This window comes from Topomyia yanbarensis, chromosome 1, assembly GCF_030247195.1.
Source record: "Topomyia yanbarensis strain Yona2022 chromosome 1, ASM3024719v1, whole genome shotgun sequence".
In the NCBI taxonomy this organism is placed as follows: Eukaryota; Metazoa; Arthropoda; class Insecta; order Diptera; family Culicidae; genus Topomyia; species Topomyia yanbarensis.
Genome location: NC_080670.1, coordinates 4698857 through 4718722, shown reverse-complemented (window position 1 = coordinate 4718722; position 19866 = coordinate 4698857). Strand labels below are relative to the sequence as shown.

The 19866-nt window shown below is 36.0% G+C and overlaps 2 long non-coding RNA genes across 4 annotated transcripts in view; one reads left to right on the top strand and one right to left on the bottom strand.

Annotated features, from left to right (window-relative positions):
* The window catches only part of LOC131676695 (uncharacterized), a 133755-nt gene that overhangs the window by 61461 nt on the left and 52428 nt on the right, over positions 1-19866 (top strand). The gene's annotated exons all lie outside the window — the stretch shown is intronic.
* On the bottom strand, positions 787-1948 carry LOC131676696 (uncharacterized). Its single transcript, XR_009303223.1, has 3 exons — positions 1666-1948; positions 1459-1587; positions 787-1396 (listed from the first exon to the last, which is right to left on the bottom strand). It is a non-coding gene; the product is annotated as an uncharacterized LOC131676696 (long non-coding RNA).

The window sequence follows — 19866 nt, the reverse complement described above, 5'->3', positions numbered from 1 at the left end:
CGTACAATATATTCATTTCACTAATTATATAGGAAAATGTTTTCAAATGCCGGAAAAGTATATGAAACAACAATCATCATCGCTTACATTGTGCCAGGGCATACTTTGATGCGTTTGATTCGTTGCTGCACGGCCGCTTCGTGTAATAATCGGAGACGAATGAAAATCTGCATGGATGAATGGGCGGTTTATTCGTTTGACGTTTTCAGCTGCGTCACTGAATATTGAAAATGAATGCGGCTGAATTTGATCAATTTTCATTCAATGAATTTGAATATTTTTAACTCTGGTTCAACATAGTGCTTGAAGGTGCGATACAAAGATTTAGTGTGTAAAGAAAAACATGTATGTCTTCCAAAAAGGAGGAAAGTATATGATATCAGGGAGTGAATGAGGTACAAGGTTTTCGACGATTTCGTATGATGTAGTCTACGCACTTGCTTTACATAAATCGCTGATCATGTCATAGACTATCGAGTTCACGGTGTTTAAGAAAAAATGCGCTCAATACTCGGCGACACAATAGAGAATGGTACAGACACCATTCTGGCCGAAAATTTTGGAACGGACCCCTATATTGAAACGTTACAATCTCACTTTTAAAGGGATATTTTAATAAAATTAGCACTAGCACTAACAGAGCCGAAGATATTGATGAATCGTAACAGTCGGGATTTGTTACGAACATCTTCGAGTTGCTACTAGACCATGGAATAAAACGGTTGTGAAGGACAGAATAGCGGTCGTACTTCTTTATCGGTTTCTTTCAAATGATACTAGTTCATGTTCTAGTGTTTTGAACTTTATTCCAGCCGATTAATGTTTCTCATAAAACATTGAACAAATAACTAAAATAAGAGCAGAAAATGTCCCAGTCGGAACAAATTCGAGTACAGCATTTACTGCCCATAATCGCAAGTCAGTCCCATGTTCTAAAGGGATCTCTAACTATATGGGACTGACTTCCAATTACAGGCAGTTTAGCTCTAATACTTTAGTGGAGTTACGTCACTTCCGGTTGCCTGTATTCAATAAAATGCCAAATTAGCTGATACAGACCGTAATTTCTTTTAAACTGGTTTCAAAATCAAAATTCACTACCAATTTCTCCAGCCGTCCAGCACTTTAATTTCTTGTTTGTCGTTGTTGGCGAAGCAACACCAGCTCGAGAACATGGTAATTTAGTTAGGCTTTAAGAAACAAATTCGTCATCAGCCTTCCGCAGCTCATTATAGCAATCGATTCGATTATTTGTCGGTTTGCATCGTAACAGTTTCTGCGAGCTTCGACAGGAAATTAATTTACGAATTGTGCGCAACGATAGCCCATTGTGGTCCGCAGGTAGGCACAAAAATTCAACATTGCGTCAAGTAAAGATATGGATAGGTGTGAATTGCTGGAAATGAGAAAAATTATCAAAGATCGGCTTTCATTGTCATGTTATTCGCGCCTACTTACCTGAACTCCCTCATCATGTTATCAATCCTGAACCATCTCCGGAAAGGTATTGAATATTCATTGACAAAATTAGGATATCAGTTTATTGCCAGGGAGCCACACTGTGGCTAAGCATCCACGAGCAGTATCCTGAAAAATTGTAACATTTGCGAGATTCGAAATAACTTATGCCCGCTGTTGTCCAGCAACAGCATCAGCATTACCTACCTCCTTATTCTGTTTAGTTTCCATATTGCAGAAGCGACCGGATGATCGGTCTGTTTGTGGGGAGAAAAACTTTTTTCCGCTTGTAAATAGCAAAAAGTGAATATACATTCCACTAAACAGCACGGGAAAGTTAAATGTTGAAAAAGTGCAAAACATCAGCTGTTAAATGACAGCTCGGGCAACTACACGCACACATTCAAGTCTGCACTCGATTTGCATTGGAGTGTTCCATTGGCACCGTTCCAGTGCAAAACACTGGCGCGGTGTCAGTGCCATCAATCGAAAACCCTATGAGTGAGTGAAAGTGGATATAATGAGTACTAGAAAAAATATTGCAGTGAAAATAATTCGTATAGTTGAGTTAAAAAAGTGTTAAAGGCATCGAATTCATGCGAGCGATCATTGATTAGCAGTGATCGAATGATAAACACTAATGGATCTTACACCTGGACTAGGTTCTTCATAATTTAAAGGTAACTAAAGCAAAGCTTAAATTGTGGAGGAAGCTAGAGTTTAAATTAAATTTTGTGCGAATTCCAAAATATTCTTAAATTATTGAAAATTCTATATTTCTTTCATAATTGGTGGACATACGTCGTAACTGTTCTGGAAAGCATGCTTCGCTCGTTTTTCGGTAATAGGGTAGACGTGCTTTTATTCACCTCATTAGTCACGTTGTCACACTATTTCGCTGATAACTCGGATTACACTGATTGCATTGCGCTTAAATAGGTATCAATATTTTTGCTTCGTTCTTAAGAAGCAGATCAATAGAAGATCTAACTTGAATAATGTAAAATACTAGCGTTGGAGCGAAGCGAAAAGTCGAGTACAACGCACCCTTATTCATCCTACCATTTGAGCTAATGCATTGAATAGAGATAACAGAAACTACTCTAACTAATGTGTTCAAATGGGTGGGATGAATAGAGTTATTAAGATGAATTAGGGCACAGTAACCCTATTTTTCATACGTTTTCCAATATGAATGTTTTTGGGGTTATCGAGAATTTCTATTTCAAAGCCTATTAAAAATTCTGTAAGGACAATAGCAAATATGCAGGGGAAACTAAACAACATTGAAACGCGTGGTCTTTTCCCACATACGTTCATCTCCATCGAGCAGAGTTAAGTCAGCGAACCAACAGCTCTCAACCAACTTTTCGACATAACATTAATCTGATCCCTCTCGAGGGACAAACTCGAACACGTTTAAACACGTAACTCTCCACAACTTTTAACCAAACTGTTCCAGTAGACAACACAGCACAACAAAACACCCCCGTTGAGAGCGAAACTGCACACCACTCAGCCTAATAGGAAAATTACACCCCAACTCGCTCGAATGCAAATAAAAATGAATGAAAACTCTCCATCATCATTCAGTATTTATGAAAGAGACACTCTCCATCTTTTCCCCACACACACACACACATAAGGCGGGTGCCCAGACCGGCCACGATCCCGATTTGGTTCGCCGTTGCTCTGCTTCGCTAAGCTTTTTATCGCCTTCAAAACCACTGGACGATATTTTGGGTACTACTAAGTTGGCTACTCGAAAGTTGAAACTATTCCATAGCCTGACCGAGCTGCCACGTTTTAAATCCCCTGCATGCCATCCGTCGTCGTCGGTGGGTCGGTCAACCGGTGCCTGAAACAATGTCAACACATGGCGAGTGCTGTGTTGTGTGTTGGATTATGGGATGGGATAACTGTGTGGCTTAGTTTTTTTTTTTTCATTTTAGTTGAGTTGGAGGATTTTTGAAATGTAGAAATGTACCTAAGCTATTTTGAATTATCACAGGAAGTCAAATATCGTTCAAATGTGTTACTAGTTAGAGAGTCGCTTCGATGACAGGACAGACATGCGACCTGGAAGTACAGCAGTGTATCAGTCAGAGACATCCAAGTAGGCAACTGGCAAGATGAATGAATCAATATCTCTGCTCGTTTTCCTCTGTCAGGCGGTAGACTGAAATACGAGCGATGGGAAATCCGGGTTTTCAATAATTCATATTCAAATTATGAGAAGAAAAAAAATTCATACAAATCCATTCAGAACTTGATTGACATTCCACACGGTTTAACGACGACAGATAGCATCACTTTGCTTGCTTTCGATTTCGTGTTATCGTTTTCTTGTGGGTGAATGGATTATGCTCCAAACGTTTGAAATTCAAACGAAATGTGGAAAATTGCGGAGCGCCTGCCACAACACTACAAGCTGCGTGAGAACTAGAAACCGATGAGTAAAGATAGAAAATAATAATAAAAAATACTAGATTACAACACTGCAAGATTACAAAATTTCGAGAGCACAAAATTACAAAATTCATTATCACAAAATTACTAAATTACGAAACTACGAAATTACAAAATCATAAAATCGCAAAATTATAAAATTGCCAAATCATTATATTAAAAAATTAAAAAGGATTAAAAAGTGAGGATCGCAAAGTTTAAAAATTTGAAGAATTCACAATGATGAAAAAAAATTAAAATGGAATGAAAATTAAAAAATTAAAGGACTAGAAATAAGTTAAGAATTATAAAACTGATATGTTAAAAAATAAAGGAATTAATAGGTCACCAATTTTTTTAATGGTGTAATAATTTAAAAAATAAAACTGAAAATTTAAAAAAAATGTGGAAGTTCAAACTAGGACTAAAACAATAAAATTAATTAAAAAACTAAATTAAGAAGTTAAAAATTAATGAAATTTCAAAAAATAAAAATAAAAATTTGATGGTTCACAAAATGAAAAACAAATTAAGAGATTGATAAACCCCGAAAAATTTAGATCGGCAACCAACCAAATTAAAAGATTATTGAATTGTGAGTCCTAAAAATATAAAAATTTAACATTTAAAAAAATCAAAACTATCAAATTAAAAATAGAAAAATAAAGCACTAAAAAAAGAAAATTAGTTGGGGGCCCCGGACTATAAGGACTGTGGGGGTAATTCGAACATCCTTGATTTCTCTGAAAATCGACTTTCTGACTGTCGTACATATTAGTGGAACCGCTATTCTAAACCATTAATTTTAAGCGCTAAATTTAATTCTTTGTTTTTTATTAGAAAGGAGATATGTGTTTCATTTTATTGTTATCCTCAAAACAAAAATCACTATAATGGTAAAATCGTGATTAATGCAACAAATAAAAGTGAAAAAAAACAAATCTTGAGGCTCCTCTTTAGGGGAATGATTTTTCTTTGTTTGAAAACATTTTCAAGAGGCCAAACACTTTTGTGTGAAATGAGCCTACCGGGTTATTCGGACCCCCTATTCCATCAACCACCGTTCAGCGGCTTGCGGCTGCGCACACCATTGCATAAGCCGCAGCAAAGAAAATACATGATGCGCCAATCGACAACTGTTACTAACCAGATTAAGTTATTGTAACGCAATTTATTTTTTTTTCTTGTTAATATTTCATAGGCAAACGTAATTCCATTGTAAAAAATTAAAGGAAAATGACATTCTGAATTGCCCGGTAGGGAGGTCCGAATTACTCCTACATTGTAAAAGAATGGAAAAACGTAGAGGTTTGCGAATCGTCGCCTAGCGCTGCCATGGAGGGGTGCAAATGAATCTTTTATGGCACCCAAATGTAGCTGAGATTTCTAACTAACAATTAGGACTTTTGCCCGGTATTTTTTTCACTTCTATCCACCTAAAAGGGCGAATAATCCCGGTTTATCTTATTTCAATATTAAGTAATTGAAAAATTAAATAGCAAAACTATTAAAATTAACAAAAAATAAAATATGCTCTGAAAAATCTTTGAATTTGGATATTTTAAAGTTAAAAAACTCAAAAACTAAACAATTAGAAAGTTAAAACGAAGCATTTAAAAAATTAAATAATCAAAAAATTTACACTTAAAAAACAAATTGAAAATTATAAAATTGAGAAATTAAGAACTATGAAATCAAAAAAACCAACAAAAAATGAACAGAACGAGGGATAAAAATACTATTGCGTTGAAGAACTTAAAAATTAATTTATTGACAAATTAGAAATTTAAAAAATTTTGGAGCAAGAAATTTAAAATTTAATTGCAAAATTAAATGGTCCAAAAATTTAAATAATTAGGAATTTAAAAATTAATAACTGAAACAAAAAACAGAAAATTTTAAAAAATTTAAGGCTCAATTCAAATTTGAATATAAGGATGATAAATTGGGTAATTGAAAAATCAGGAAATAAAAAAAATAAGAAAATAAAAAAAAATCATTGAAAATAATTCATAAACTTAAAATATAGATAATTAAAAACATAAACTGAAAATTGATTTAGGAAATTAAGTAATTCAAAAATATAACATTTAGAAAATAATTTTTGAAATTATTGAAATAATTATTGAAAATTATTAGAAATAAATTGAAAAGCTAGGAAAATAAAAATAAAAGAATTAGAAATAAAAAAATGTGAAATTAAAGAAATAAAAAAAAACTAAAAAGATTAAGGAAAAAACAAAAAAAAATCAAAGAATCAGAAAAATAAAGATATGAAACATAAAAAAATGCGGATTCAAAATTAGAAAATTAACATGTTTAAAAAATAAATAAAGACATTTAAAAATTGGAAAAATGCAAGAATTTAAAATTTCAATTTAACAAAATAAAAAGTAAATAAATAAACAGTCCGAAAATAAGAAATTAAAAATAAAAATAAGATTAAATGATTAAAAAATTGGAAACTATAACGATAATGAGTTAAAAAATTCGTGATTTAAAATATTTCAGTAATACCAAATCTAAGAATTACAAAATCCTAAAAGGTATTGAAAAATAAAAAAAATTAAGATAAATAAATTCAAAATTAGAGAATTAAAATTTTAAAGAATTAAAAAATGTAAAAAATGCAGAATCTGAGAATTGAAAAATTCATGAAAGTAAAGGATTAGAAAACAAAAAAATCGAACAATAAAAATTCAGCAATTAAAGCAAAATTAGAGCATTTTAAAATTTAAGAATTTGAAGATTTTTCAAATAATTGAAAAATTAAAATATTTAAGGATTAAAAATTAGAAAATTATTAAATTAAAGCGATTAAAAGATAATAACCGATAAGATAATAATGAAATAAACGATTTTTAAAATTTATACAAATAATTAAGAAAAATAAAACCCTTAAAAATTAAAAATTTAAAATTTTAGGATCTAAAAATTTTAAAAAATTCAATAAAAATAAGGAATTCAAAAATTTGAGAATCTAAAGCTTTAGAAATAAAAAAATCAAAATAATTGAAAAAAGGTGAGTCTAAAAACATTTCAAAATTTAAACGAATGAAAGATTTAGATATTCAAGAGGCGAAAATTAAGAAATTAGTGAAATTAAAATACAGAAAATTAAAAATTTCTGGTTCCAAAATTGATTAAATTGAATAATTAAAAACAAAAAAATAGAAAAGCTGAAAGCTTAAATAACTAATGACAAAGAAATTAAAAAATGTAACAAGATAAAAGGAAAGGACGTTCAATAATTAAAGCACTAAATTAAACAGTGAAGAAATAAAAAAATAAAAAAAATTAATCAAAACGCTAAAAAAATATAAAAATTATAATCCTGCTGAAATAAATAATCAAGGTATTAAAATTTTTAGAGATTCGAAATAAGCGGCCCTATTCTGCGCGGCGTATGACGTGAGACGACTAATCTCACCTCACTCTAAGTGACTTGTCTCACCCAATTCTGAAGAGTCACTTCGGGTGACGTGAGACGCCCATTTAATCGCAATGGTGAATCTCACCTCACTCGAGTCGACTCTCAGAATAGGGTGAAAAAAGTCAAGTAAAGTGAGGTGAGTTTAGTCACCTCACGTCACACGCCGCGCAGAATAAGGCCGAAGGAAAATTGAGATATTAAAAAGGAAAGAAACGAATGAAATTTAAAAATTATGAAAAATTGGACTAGGGCAAATATACGCAATCTTTTGAAACATTAGTTGAACACCACATATAATGCGCAGTGCGCAACAGCAAGAAAACGATGCTACCAAAAATATCTTGTTTGGCCAACAATGTGTAGTTGTAGACTGAAAAGCGAAAATTTTCTTCCATTTGTCATCCAATATCAGAAGAATGTCTTTGGAAGACATGGTTGCCGTCTCCAAAACAGCATCAAAATGATTTTTTCTTTGTACTGAGTATCCGCAAACTGAATTCAAAGAAATCTTCGCTTTTAAGTAAACTGTAGTGATGTCGTCCTAACTGGCGCAGCCTTAATTAACAAAACTGTTTTCAGGAATACCGAGTCACTTATGAAAAATTGAATGCAAATTTTCTCTCGATGTTGCTGCCCTTAGAGAAAAAAAACGTCCAAATTTACGTTTCAGTTTAAGCTTTCTTTTTGGCTAAAAATAGTGATTTGCACAATCATTCGAATTTTTAACAAAAAGAAACCTTCCGATAGAAATGAAAACTCCCATCACACCGCTAGGTGCTTGCGCGATAGAGGAACCACCCCCACCCCCCCTTGCATCCTGTTCGATGCCCGGAAAATTTATTTTATTTTCAATAATTAAAACCGCGATAGTCATAAATTACGATAACCCGATTTTTGCCAACGCAAGAATGTTTGGATGGGTGAGTGGCGGGACGAAAAAGGGCCCAGGGCAAACACAAAAGTGGACACGAGAATTTTTTCAATTTTTTATAATGTAATTTTGTGCGAAATTAAGTTGCCCTCGTGAGCACATTTTCGTATTTGTGCTCGCTCACCGTGGATTGTAAAGGACGATCGATGGGGGTGGGGTAGGCTTCCAAAAACACAAAAACACGAATGGATCGCACCGGGCAGGCGTGATATCGCCAATAAAATATGTATTAATTTATAGCGACCTGATTTATTTACCGGCCCTCTCGAGCGGAACACAAATTAACATATTTCTGGTTTGGTGTAATAATTTGGTCTACTTGTGTTCTTTTTTTGGTACTGTCTTTTCGTCTAGTAGGAAGTCAATCGAAAGTGGTGTCTTTCATTGTAGTATAGAGGTGTCCAAGTAGTACAATTTATGCTGTTTGATGGCTGTAAAATTTAAAACTGATCAATTGCAAGGTGTTTGAGCCTTTTAGAATTTGCTCGAGAAAAGCACCCAGAGTTTATGTTTGCATATTTAAAGCCCGTGAAATTCCGACAATAAATCTATCAAAGTTCTCGGCATTCGGCTGACCAGAGGAATTAAACACATGTCCGATTCCACTAAACCACATTCGTTCGAAAAAACGATCCATCGTAATACATTATATAGCTGAGACAGGAGCATGTTTTAAGCAGCAAGATCTACCCCTTTTTGTTAACGCCGCTGATATGTAAAGCAGGGAAGTATTCTAAGATCTTAAATATTTATCATGCTCGTTAACGTCTCAATATGAGACGGCTATCGCGTAATCATTAGATGGAATAGAACATAATTTTTTCCCTACGAAACAAACCACTAAGTTTCTAACTCGAAAAACCAACGCATCATTACGTCGCAATGAAAAATCATAGATATTCGATTTTCCGATCCAACGATTACCGGGCACACAGCGATTTGTCTTCCATTCCTGTGCCCTGTCCTGCCCTGCCCATCCTGATCTGACCAACACAGTGGCCATTCATCTACATCCCACAAAACAGCAGCAAATTGGCTTCCCCACAACATGTCGCTCTGTGTCCCCTACCCTCTTTTCTGCTATCACTTCCTCACCGTCAAAATTGGTTCCAGATCCTGGATGGAAACAGGCAGCATTCAGCACACACACACACGCAGGATGTAGTACTCAGGTCAGGCAATTCTGATCCGAAGACACATCTGCCTATCTGTAGTCGGAGCGAGTTCTAGTTCGCGATGCCAACACTGCCCGTACAAAAATAGCAAACAAATAAGGATTTTTCTTACCACCAGTCAAAAAGGTCTTAACTGAGGTACCGACTGTGTGTGTGTGATGTAAGTGTGTATAGAACAGGACAGGCTTGCAGTCAAGGAACCGTAAAATCACCGAAACATTAAGAAACTCATCTTAGATCGTCGCTGAGAAGGCAGAAAAGGCACCAAAGGAAAATCGAGAGGGAGGATTACGCTTTTTACGCTCCGGTGTGTCTTTTGCGCCTAATTTTCGACGAGTTTTGGTGTGCCGACATCACTGCAATATCGTTCGGTTGCTGAGACCGAAGAAAGATTTACGGGTTTGCGACTGCCTTTCTTTTCCACTTCGGGTTAGGGTGGCCTACCGAGGTGGAAAAGTAGGCTTTGCTTTATTGATACCGCTGGTAAATATTGTCATAGTTTGAAGTTGTTAGTGTCAAATAAAACAAGGATAAGATTTTCCACCAGAACAACCCTAACCGAGAGCAAAAATAAATATAAAAGAACAGGCCACTTACCCGTCGTCTCAGTTGACCAAATATTCCTAGTCATCCTTTTATTATTAGTACAGAACGAAGACCGGTGAGAAGTTGCGCCTTCTGAATTTTCCGGAACAGCGTGCATGCAATATCGGAGACAATTGACCAAAGCGAATAAGGGACCAAATCCCGAAAGGCACACGCTTCAGAGATTTCTTCTTCGCAAAGACAAGATAAATGCGGTCATCCTTCGGTATCAGCAACCCGAACAGAGGAGGAAAAGGACTGGACTGGACGACGATGGCGACGACGAGGTGAGAACAGGAAGGCCTATAAATAACTAAGAATCTTACACCAAACAGCTGTGATGGAAAGAGGGAAAACTTTACCTTATGCATAGGCTTGAGCGAATTGCGGAAAACCCCTTGCCCGATTGCGGATCCGGAACCGTACACACCATATATGTGCTGACACATTCCGGAAGGATAATGTCGAGAAAGCTGTTTCTTGTGCTTTGCCTGTTTTGAGTCGAGGATGGAAGGCGGAGGAAGGGTGCAAATCGGAAAAAGGATCCGGACCGGTGAGGATCTTTCGGTTTTAATTAAATTTCGGTAGGTACCAACGAGCAGAGGTTTCTTTTTGCTTTGGCGAACTGTTTCCGGAGTATTTGGGTTCGGTTGGTATATTGTCTTCCAACCGGTAAAAGCGACATTCATAATTCATTCTATTGCGAGTGGTTTGCATTGTCAGCTTTATGTACGTAGCCTCGGTTACGGTCGCCAAGTGGAGCTTGTTGTTTTGGTAATAAATTCCGGTTAAGCTGGTTAAGTTTTCACATAGCATTCATTATCACCTGTAGGTGATTTGCTATCTAAGTGAGGCTGTTGAAAGCGATTAAAAAAGAGACGATCTCGAATCATAGTTGTTTCGGGCGGTTGACATAAGTGTTGTAGCCGAATCTCTCGGAAGCCGGCTACCCAGAATTAATAGCTGGGTTGTTTTTATCCTCCTGACAAGCTCTTGATGGTGCAACAGTACCTCAAGGTCTGGATTTCAGAATGATTTGGAGAAAACAATATATTCTGTTCATTGAATACTGTGAAGTCCGAATTGGACCTAGGTTTATTAATTCTAGCTAGAAGAAAAAGGAACATAAATACCCTGGTGAAGATTCATGACAAGGGAGAAACGTCATATTATGTGTTTCAAGTTAGAGGTATATAGCAGCTGCATCGTCTAAACCGAGAGTAAACCGTGAATACGAGCAGGCCACCCTTAAGATTGTACAAAATTCATTTTTTTATTTTGCTCTCCCACAACTTTCTGATAATAAAAATCAATTGTGCTCGCTTTTGTCTGCCAAATTGTGTTTCTATTTTTAAGATAGCTCCAAATTTTCCCTCTTAGATCTGACGAAAAAATATTTTAAAATTGTAATCTCCTTGTAAAAATAAATTGGCACTGTCAAATAAACGCAAACATGCTAATTATCAAATAAACGAACTGATGTCAAAATTATTATTTTCAAAAGATTTGAGTAGAGTTCAATCGGTTTTAGCTAATTTCAAAAGATACCGAACAATTTATAAAACGATATCGAAAAATCAAGAACATTTAAGATTTAAGTCTTCAGCAGATTACAGAATAGTTTACAAAATTTTGAGACATTTCAATTTTCGTAAAAAATTTCAGAAAGTTCCAGAAATTTATGAAAATTTCAGAATATTTAGAAAGAGATTTCATATTGCTTCTGAAGACTATAGTAGACCGTAGAAGTTGTCAAAAGGCTCCAGAAGAATTCAAAAGACTATAGAAGGAAATTTACAGAAATTTGAAAGGTTTACGAGCATTCGAATTTTATGAAGATTCTAGAAGGCTTCAGAAAGATTCTAGAATTTGGAGTAAAATTTTAGATTATTTAAGACGGTTGCAGGTGGCGTCAGAAGACTTCCAAAGAAGGCAGAAAAATTTAGAAGATTTCAGAAGACTTCAACCGTCAGAAGGTTTCAGAAAATTTTACAATACTTCCTAGCACTTTTAACACCACGCACAGTTAGTAACGCATTAATGCCGAAGCAGTGTACGCTAGAAAAACTCTAGAAAGAGAACTGCGGAGCAGAGTTAAAAATATTCAAACTCATTGAATGAAAATTGATCATATTCAGCCACATTCATTTTCAATATTCACTGACGCAGCTGAAAACGTCAAACGAACAAACCACCCATTCATCCATGCATATTTTCATTCGTCTCCGATTATTACACGAAACGACCATGTAGCAACGAATCAAACACATCAAAGTAGGCCCTGACATAATGTAAGCGATGATGATTGTTGTTTCATATGCTTTACCGGCATTTGAAAACATTTTCCTTGATAATTAGTAAAATGAATATATTGTTCGATATTCAACTGAATGAATAACATGGATATTTGAATGAATATTTTTTCTATTCACCGCGAGTCGCATCAGGTTCATTTTCAGCCGTCAAAATAAAGCTTCGATTATTTGTAACTCTGCTGCGGAGACTCCATTTTGGATCGATTGGATTCGCGTTTAGCTGTCAAGAAACGAGCATTACCTATCCATATAACATTGGACGTGTTGCCATACAATGCCGGGGCATACGTTGCCAAAAATTCTGTTTCTCTCTCCGCAGTTATCTTTCTAGAGTTTTTCTAGTGTGCACGCCAACTGATATGTTCAGTCCACCCCACACTTATGTGCACGACCAGTATGACAAAAGACAGACACCTAGTAAGTAGAAATACACTAGACATACATAAAGATTATCAACTAATTTAATAGTGATTCCCGGAAGAAGGCAAAATAAATGAGCCGAAACCTCGGATAAATAGACAGCCACTGTTTTATTACCACATTGACTGCATGCCGAACAAAATAATATCTATACTTCCTAACATTTCAAAGTTTTTATGACGACTTAAGGAGGTTTCAGAAAGATTCGGAAATTTAAAGAAAATTTAAGAATGTTTAAGATAATTACAGATGGCTTCAGAGGACTACGGAAGACTGCAGGAAACCGTAGAAATTTTCCGAAGGCCGCAAAAGCTTTCTGAACACCTAAGAAGTCTTCAAAAGACTTCACAATCTACAGAAAAAACCAGAAGACTTCAGATGCTATCAAATCAGATCTTAAAAAATTTCAGAAAATTTCAGATAATCTGCGGAAATTTTTAAGATTTTAGAAGATTTCCGTATGACAGCAGAATACCTAAGAAGATTTCAGAGGACTCCAGAAGACCTAAGCCTTCATAAGATTTTAAGGCACTTTAGAAGATTTCAGATATTTTACGAAATCACTAGCATTTCACATTTTTTCTGAAGATTGAAGAAAGATTCAAAATGTCCGAAATTTGAAGAAAATTTAAGAATGTTTCAGATAGTTGTAGATGACTGCGAAACTGCGGAAGACTGCAGGAAAGCATAGCAATTTTCCGAAGATTGCAATAAATTTCAGAAGATACCCAAGTAACAATTGAAGTTTTATAGCATGCTACAAGTGCAATCTAAGTTTTAAAAGTGGTTATAAAACTACCATAAAACCACAATTGTTACTAGGGTATAGAGATATTCAGAAGACTTCAGACGCTTTCAAAAGATTTCAGGAAATTTCAGAAAACTGCAAATAATTACAGAAAATTTGGAAGCTCTTCGAACATAGAGAAGTTGCCAGACGGCTTCAGAAGTGTTCAGAAGACTTCCGAGGTCAGCAAAATTCTTCAGAAGATTTCAGAAGACCCCAGATCACTTCAGTTTTCAGATGATTTCAAAGCACTTCAGAAGATTTCAGGCAGTTTTACAAAACTTAAACATTTCAATTTTTTCTGTTATAAGAAAGTTTTAAAAAAATTGACGAAATTTTAAGAAAATTTAAGTTTTTAAAATAATTTAGAAGTTTTAATTTTTTAGAAAATTTCGGAAAACTGCATATGATTACAGAAAATTTGAAAGATCTTCGAACAAAGAGAAGTTGTCAGAAGGCTTCAGAAGTTTTCAGAAAGCTGCAGACGATTTCAGAAGCTTATAAAAAGTTTTAGGAGATTGCCGAACATTCGAATGTTTTTAACGATTCCTGTCGGCTTCAGAAAGATTCAGGAATTTGAAAATAATATTAGAATATTTAAGTAGATTGCAGATGGCGTCAGAAGTCTTCTGCAGATTTTAGAAGATGTCAGAAGACTTCAGTCATTAAAAGATTTTAGAAGGTTTCCGAAATTTGTAGGAAATTAAAGTATGTTTCAGAAGACTGCAGAAAACCGTGGAAATTTTCTGAAGGCTGCAATAGATTGCAGAAGGCTACAGAAGTTTTCAGAAAACCTAAGAGGATTTCAGAAGGCACCATAAGTTACAGAAAACTTCAGATGCTTTCAAAAGATTTTGCCAAACTTCAGAAAACTGCAGAAGACTTCAAATGATTAGAGAAAATTTGAAAGATTTCCGAACATTCGAATGTTGTTAAAGATTCCAGAAGGCTTTAAAAGGAATCAGGAATTTGAAGAAAATTTCAGAAGATCGTAGATGTCGTCAAAAGTCTCCCGAAGACAGCAGAAGACTCCACAAGACTTCAGCTTTCAGAAGATTTTAGGAGACTTCAGAGGATTTCAGAAAATTTTACAAAGTGCTCGGAAGCTTACAGTTTTATAAGATTTTAGAAAGTTTCAGTTGAAGAATATTTAAAAATACTTAAGAAGATCGCAGATAACTGCAGAAGACTGCAAAAGACCGCAGAAGTTTTGTAAGCTGCAATAGATTTCAAAAGTATACAGATGATTTCAGAAAACTCCAGAATACTTCAGAAGTTTTCAAAAGATTTTAGAAGAATTTGCAAAACTACTGTCGACTTAAGATGCTAACAGAAAATTTTAGAATAAGTTATATCTTTTAAGATGGCTTCAAAGACTTTCAGAAAGTTTTAGAAAAATCCCAAAAATTTCAGAAGCTTGTGGATGATTCTGAAAAAAATTACATTTCCGAACATTTCATTTTTTTTTTTGAGGATTCGGGGAGTTGTACGTCAGAACCTAACTTAAAAAATTCAAAGTTCGGTGTTCCGAATTTCTAACTGGCTGTTCCAAGTTGGTGTCAATTACTGACGAAATAAATTTGAAAAAAACCGATATCCAACTTTTCACAAAACATAGTTACGCAGTTCACAGGATTGGGAAAGTAGATATCAAAAGGAAATTTGATTAATTTTTGTACAGTGGCAAGCTCGTTGGCTTCGCGTGTGGCATCTATAATAATTAACGATTGACGTCGATCACAGTGCAGTGGAAGAGGCGTTTTTTTAAATTAAAGTAGAGATTACGAAAGTTTTTATGATGATAATAAATAGTGTGTTAGAAGGCAGCGGTCCAGATTTCCGGACTAAAAAATGCCGTATCGGAAAAAGTACTTATTCGACGTTTCGGCCGCATGTAATTTTGCGACCTCTCCAAGGTATTAGATTTAATTTCTTTAGAAAAGTAGAATATACGACGCATAAATATATAATCTGTCGTTAAGTTGATAGAAAGCCCAATATAAACTTAAATTCTACTACAGGTTAGAGGCACCCCCCAACCGCTTAGAAGCTTATTTCTATATTATTCACTTAGCTTTTTTTTTTCATAAAAAGAGATGTCGATTCCAACATTTTCAAATAATTGTTTCCTTAACTAAATTTAAACCTTGAACATGGAAACTCGCGGTTCACAAAAATAAACCAAACCACCTTTTTTCTGCGTAAAACATGTTAAATCCTTAATCCATATTAATGACCAGTCTAAATCGAGACCGAAGCATTTACACCAGTAGTGACTGTACTATTATTCGCTGGTCTCTGTGCATTTCCATGGGCGTTTACTGCAGGAGGTGGGTTAGGTGATTGGATTGAACCAGTCAGTTAGCGAGTGACGGGAAGCAGATGATTCGTCAACTCCCGGACTCCTGGTCTTCCTACCCAGGCCCGGTGCCACTAACTAACTCGGTTAGCTTCTTCCGCAAATGCAACAGAGGATTTATGAAAATAATTATACAAATAAATTGTGTTTATAAATTTAATTTTTCTTCCCAAGCGGGGACGACGTCGTCGCCCTCGTCCTCGTCGTCGATGTCGGGAAGCACCCACTCGCCAGACGCTTTGTGATGACTGACAATTTTTTTTCTGTTCATTCTCTCTGTCGTTGCTCGGTGATGATCCAAAATCTCAGCTGGAAGTCGCTCATCATCGTTGAATCTGCCCAATTTTTCCTGCGGGCGTCGCATCGCGTCGGTAGATGGTAGGTAAAAGTGCCTCACCTCCGATGGGCTCGACTTACTGTGACGGACATCTACCGTACGGGGGATATAGGACACTTTAGTATGAAACGATCCGGTGTCTCTATTGACTGCTAGGTACATAGTTGGAGCAGGCTCTAGCTGGCCTGGGAAGTCAAATGAAGTCGGAAGAATAAAACACTTTGTTATCGGCGTTGTCTATGGAGGATGGTTATTTTTTTTGTGTGTGTGTGAAGGCAGGCAGTGCCTCCAGCAGGCGTTTATGAAGTGTTTTGAATATGTTGACTTTGTGCCTCCGGGCGAAGGCTGGCACGGAGAGGTTTTTGTGATGGCTAATGGGGTTGCGCCGGATTTCAACGGTATTAAATAAAGCACCGAAGGGAAGTGGTTTTTGTTGGCGGAAAATTCCTGCGATTTAATCAAGGCTATGCTGATACCGTTGTTGATGAACCATAATGGTGCTCCCATTTTTTTGTGGAGAGTCATGGCCTACTAGCTGTTTGATGACGATGGATACAATTTCGAGTAGTAGAACCTGTCATGTTCAAACCATATTGCATGTTTTCGTGTGCCTAAAGTAAGTTCTTTAGTACAATCGCAACGAACAAATTTAAATTTTATAGCGCTATCAAAATCAACTCCCATTTCGGGCATCTAATCTCCGCTCACGATTCGGAGGAAAACGCATTGCCTTTACTTCGAATTGGCAGTAAACTTTTTCACGCCAATTGTGCTGTTGATTATGCGCCGTGGAAAAAATACAAAGCAGAAGAAAAAAACAAACAAAAATCCTCTCCGTGATTGCGTAAACCGAGAGGATGCTTATGAATAACAATCAGCCTCACTGTATTGCTTTCCTTCTGCTGCGGGGTTGTTTCTTTTCAGTTGTAGGTTTTTATTTCTCGTAACAGGCAGACAAAAAAAGCTATGAACACGGACACAAGACAGCTGTTGCCCCACCAGCCCCGGAACGCAATTACCCCTTAAAAGACTACAAGGACGATGATACCAGACAGACAGCAATTGGACAAAGGATCTTGGAAAAGGTTTTTCTTTAAATTTTCAAATCATAAATTAGCATCTCTGGCCGGGTCGTTGCACAGTGGCTTCAAACTTGAAAAAAACGTCATAATTTGAGTTGTTATAGTATGAACAAATTAATACTGGATCCACAAATAAAATACGTTGAACGGGGAGAGGGGGGGGGGGGTTAAGCTGTTAATCTTAGGGTGTCTTCAATCTAGACAAAATGAGAGAAGATTAAATGCAATCGGATGACACCGATAATAATGGTTGACGTTGATGGCAGAGCAGTGGGAGAGTCGATTTTACGATTTACGATGATGCAGATGACTGTGATGCTGTGTTAAGATACAAAAGCTCGAGCTTCAAGGCCCATAATTCTCGGATCTGGAATGCTTGTCATCCTACATTTCGGATGCATGAAACTCTGCGACTTTTTCAAGGTTTTGAGCTAAAGTACTTTAGAAAAGAGCAATGCACGCCAAAACAGCGTCCAAAATATCGTTGGTCAAAAACTTACGTGTCCACTTAATCTCATCAGTATCCGGCAGAACCGACCTGCAATCGATTGATGCTTAAAAGTGTATGGTATCATCGCTTCCCCAATAAGGGTTGCTCTTCAGAGACACCAGCCACTGAAGAAAGTGCTTCGTAATCCGGTAATCAGGAGTTGAGAATTTCGAATTTGAATGTGTCCTTGAGTACCCTTCGTACAGATTACTTCGTGTTCCTTAGTAAGTTAAATATTATTTCCAGCGGCGAAAGGATCATCGTTTAAACAATTGTAGGTCGTCGACCAAAAGCTATTGTAAATGCTGGAAGCCACATCTTAGCAAAATGTGTTTCAATGTCCAATTCAAACGAATGAACAACTACATGCTCGTGCCATGTATTGGTGGCGAAAATGGATTTTCAACTCACGGAAGTTACCTTTATGCAGTTCCACCATATACGAAATTCCACACAGATTGCGTTAGATTTATTGAGTAAACGTGCTTTGTTGTGCCTAAGAAGTTACACCACTGTAGAATGAAATAAAAACGATTGTTGTTGTCTTAAATATGTTCTAAGTTTCGCTCCTCTTAAAATATTTATATTTCGCTTGGTTTGAACAAATTCACTGAGAAAATTTTAAAGAAGTCTGCTATTTCTCACCATTAAAGACAATGCTGACGATCTCCAGTGTACTTTCTGCTACTGTTCGAGTCAACGCAAAGCGAACGACAAAACAGTTACTTTTATATTGTGTGCCTTGTCTGAAGAACACTTTGATGCTTGGCTGTAGTGATCTGGCGAAATGAGTGAATCGCAGCAGCAAGAAGTTGTGCTGCGGCCAACTGCAGTGGCTTTTGACTTTCTGTTTACGTTTAAGACAGAGTATTCATTTACTGACGGTGATAATGAAGTGCTGATAACGGTCAGCAAATTGGCCCAAACGACACCATCCATTTTGCACATCACACACGGAACTGTGTGTGACAACGCTATAATCAAGATCCCTTTATATTTGGACGATGGGAAAAGCGAAGCTCGACTGCAAGATCTGGCACCACTTATTTGCACAGTGGTCATTAAGATTTTATGCCATATGTAGAGGAGCGGAATCCGTTACGAAGGACACATCTAAGGAACTACTTTTTGATATTTCAAAAAGGTGTTTTTGTGGTGAAAATGTGAAGGGCCCTTCAGAATTATTTGCTTATATCAAGGGCAAACTATTACGTTTCAGCCCCGTGAAAAGACGGCATATTACAAATTAGCCGTTTAAGTAACCCCCGAGGAAAACCCATTCACATAAATAAAGCTGTTCAGATAATATCGACAATTGAAGTAGCTGTATCAAGCACCTCAAAACCAACAGCTAGCACCATCATTGAGGCAGTTCAGACTCGTGAACTGTAACGGTAACAAGGAAGGAGGAACATCTGATTGTGAACACTGAAGCAGCAACCACGGAAGTGTATAATAGCGAAATAAACGACTCTCAAGGCGCAGTTGATGTGGAAAAAACGCGAAATGGCACGTCGCTATGTATGTAAATATTTGTAATACTCACAGCTTCATTTAGCAAAAGCATTGATACAAGTCAAAGGAACAAAGTATACAAAAGAAAATAACAAAAAAAAATTGAAAACTGAGCACTAAAACTGTATGCTTCATCGCCAATTTAACAAAACTCGGATATGCTGCCAGATATAGTACACAGAAATCTTGAATGTAGTTCAATATTGAATTGAAAGTATCTTAAGGTGGAACTAGCGACAAATTCGTGTGATTGCACAGAACTAGTGATAGCTAAAATGAGAGTTGAACCGTTTCTTCCTATCTACAAATTGCCCGCCATATCGGAAATTTCAGGGAAAATTCGACATTCTCGTCTCTCGAACATTCTTTGAAATCGTAAACTTTAACATGACGCTGATATATTCTTATCAATATAAATTGTTGACCACAGTAAATTGTAAGTTGTAAATAAATAACTAAAATCAAACTCGACGATATGCTACACTGTTTCTTGTAACTGGGAACATATTTTTAGGAACTTTAGTTGCTATT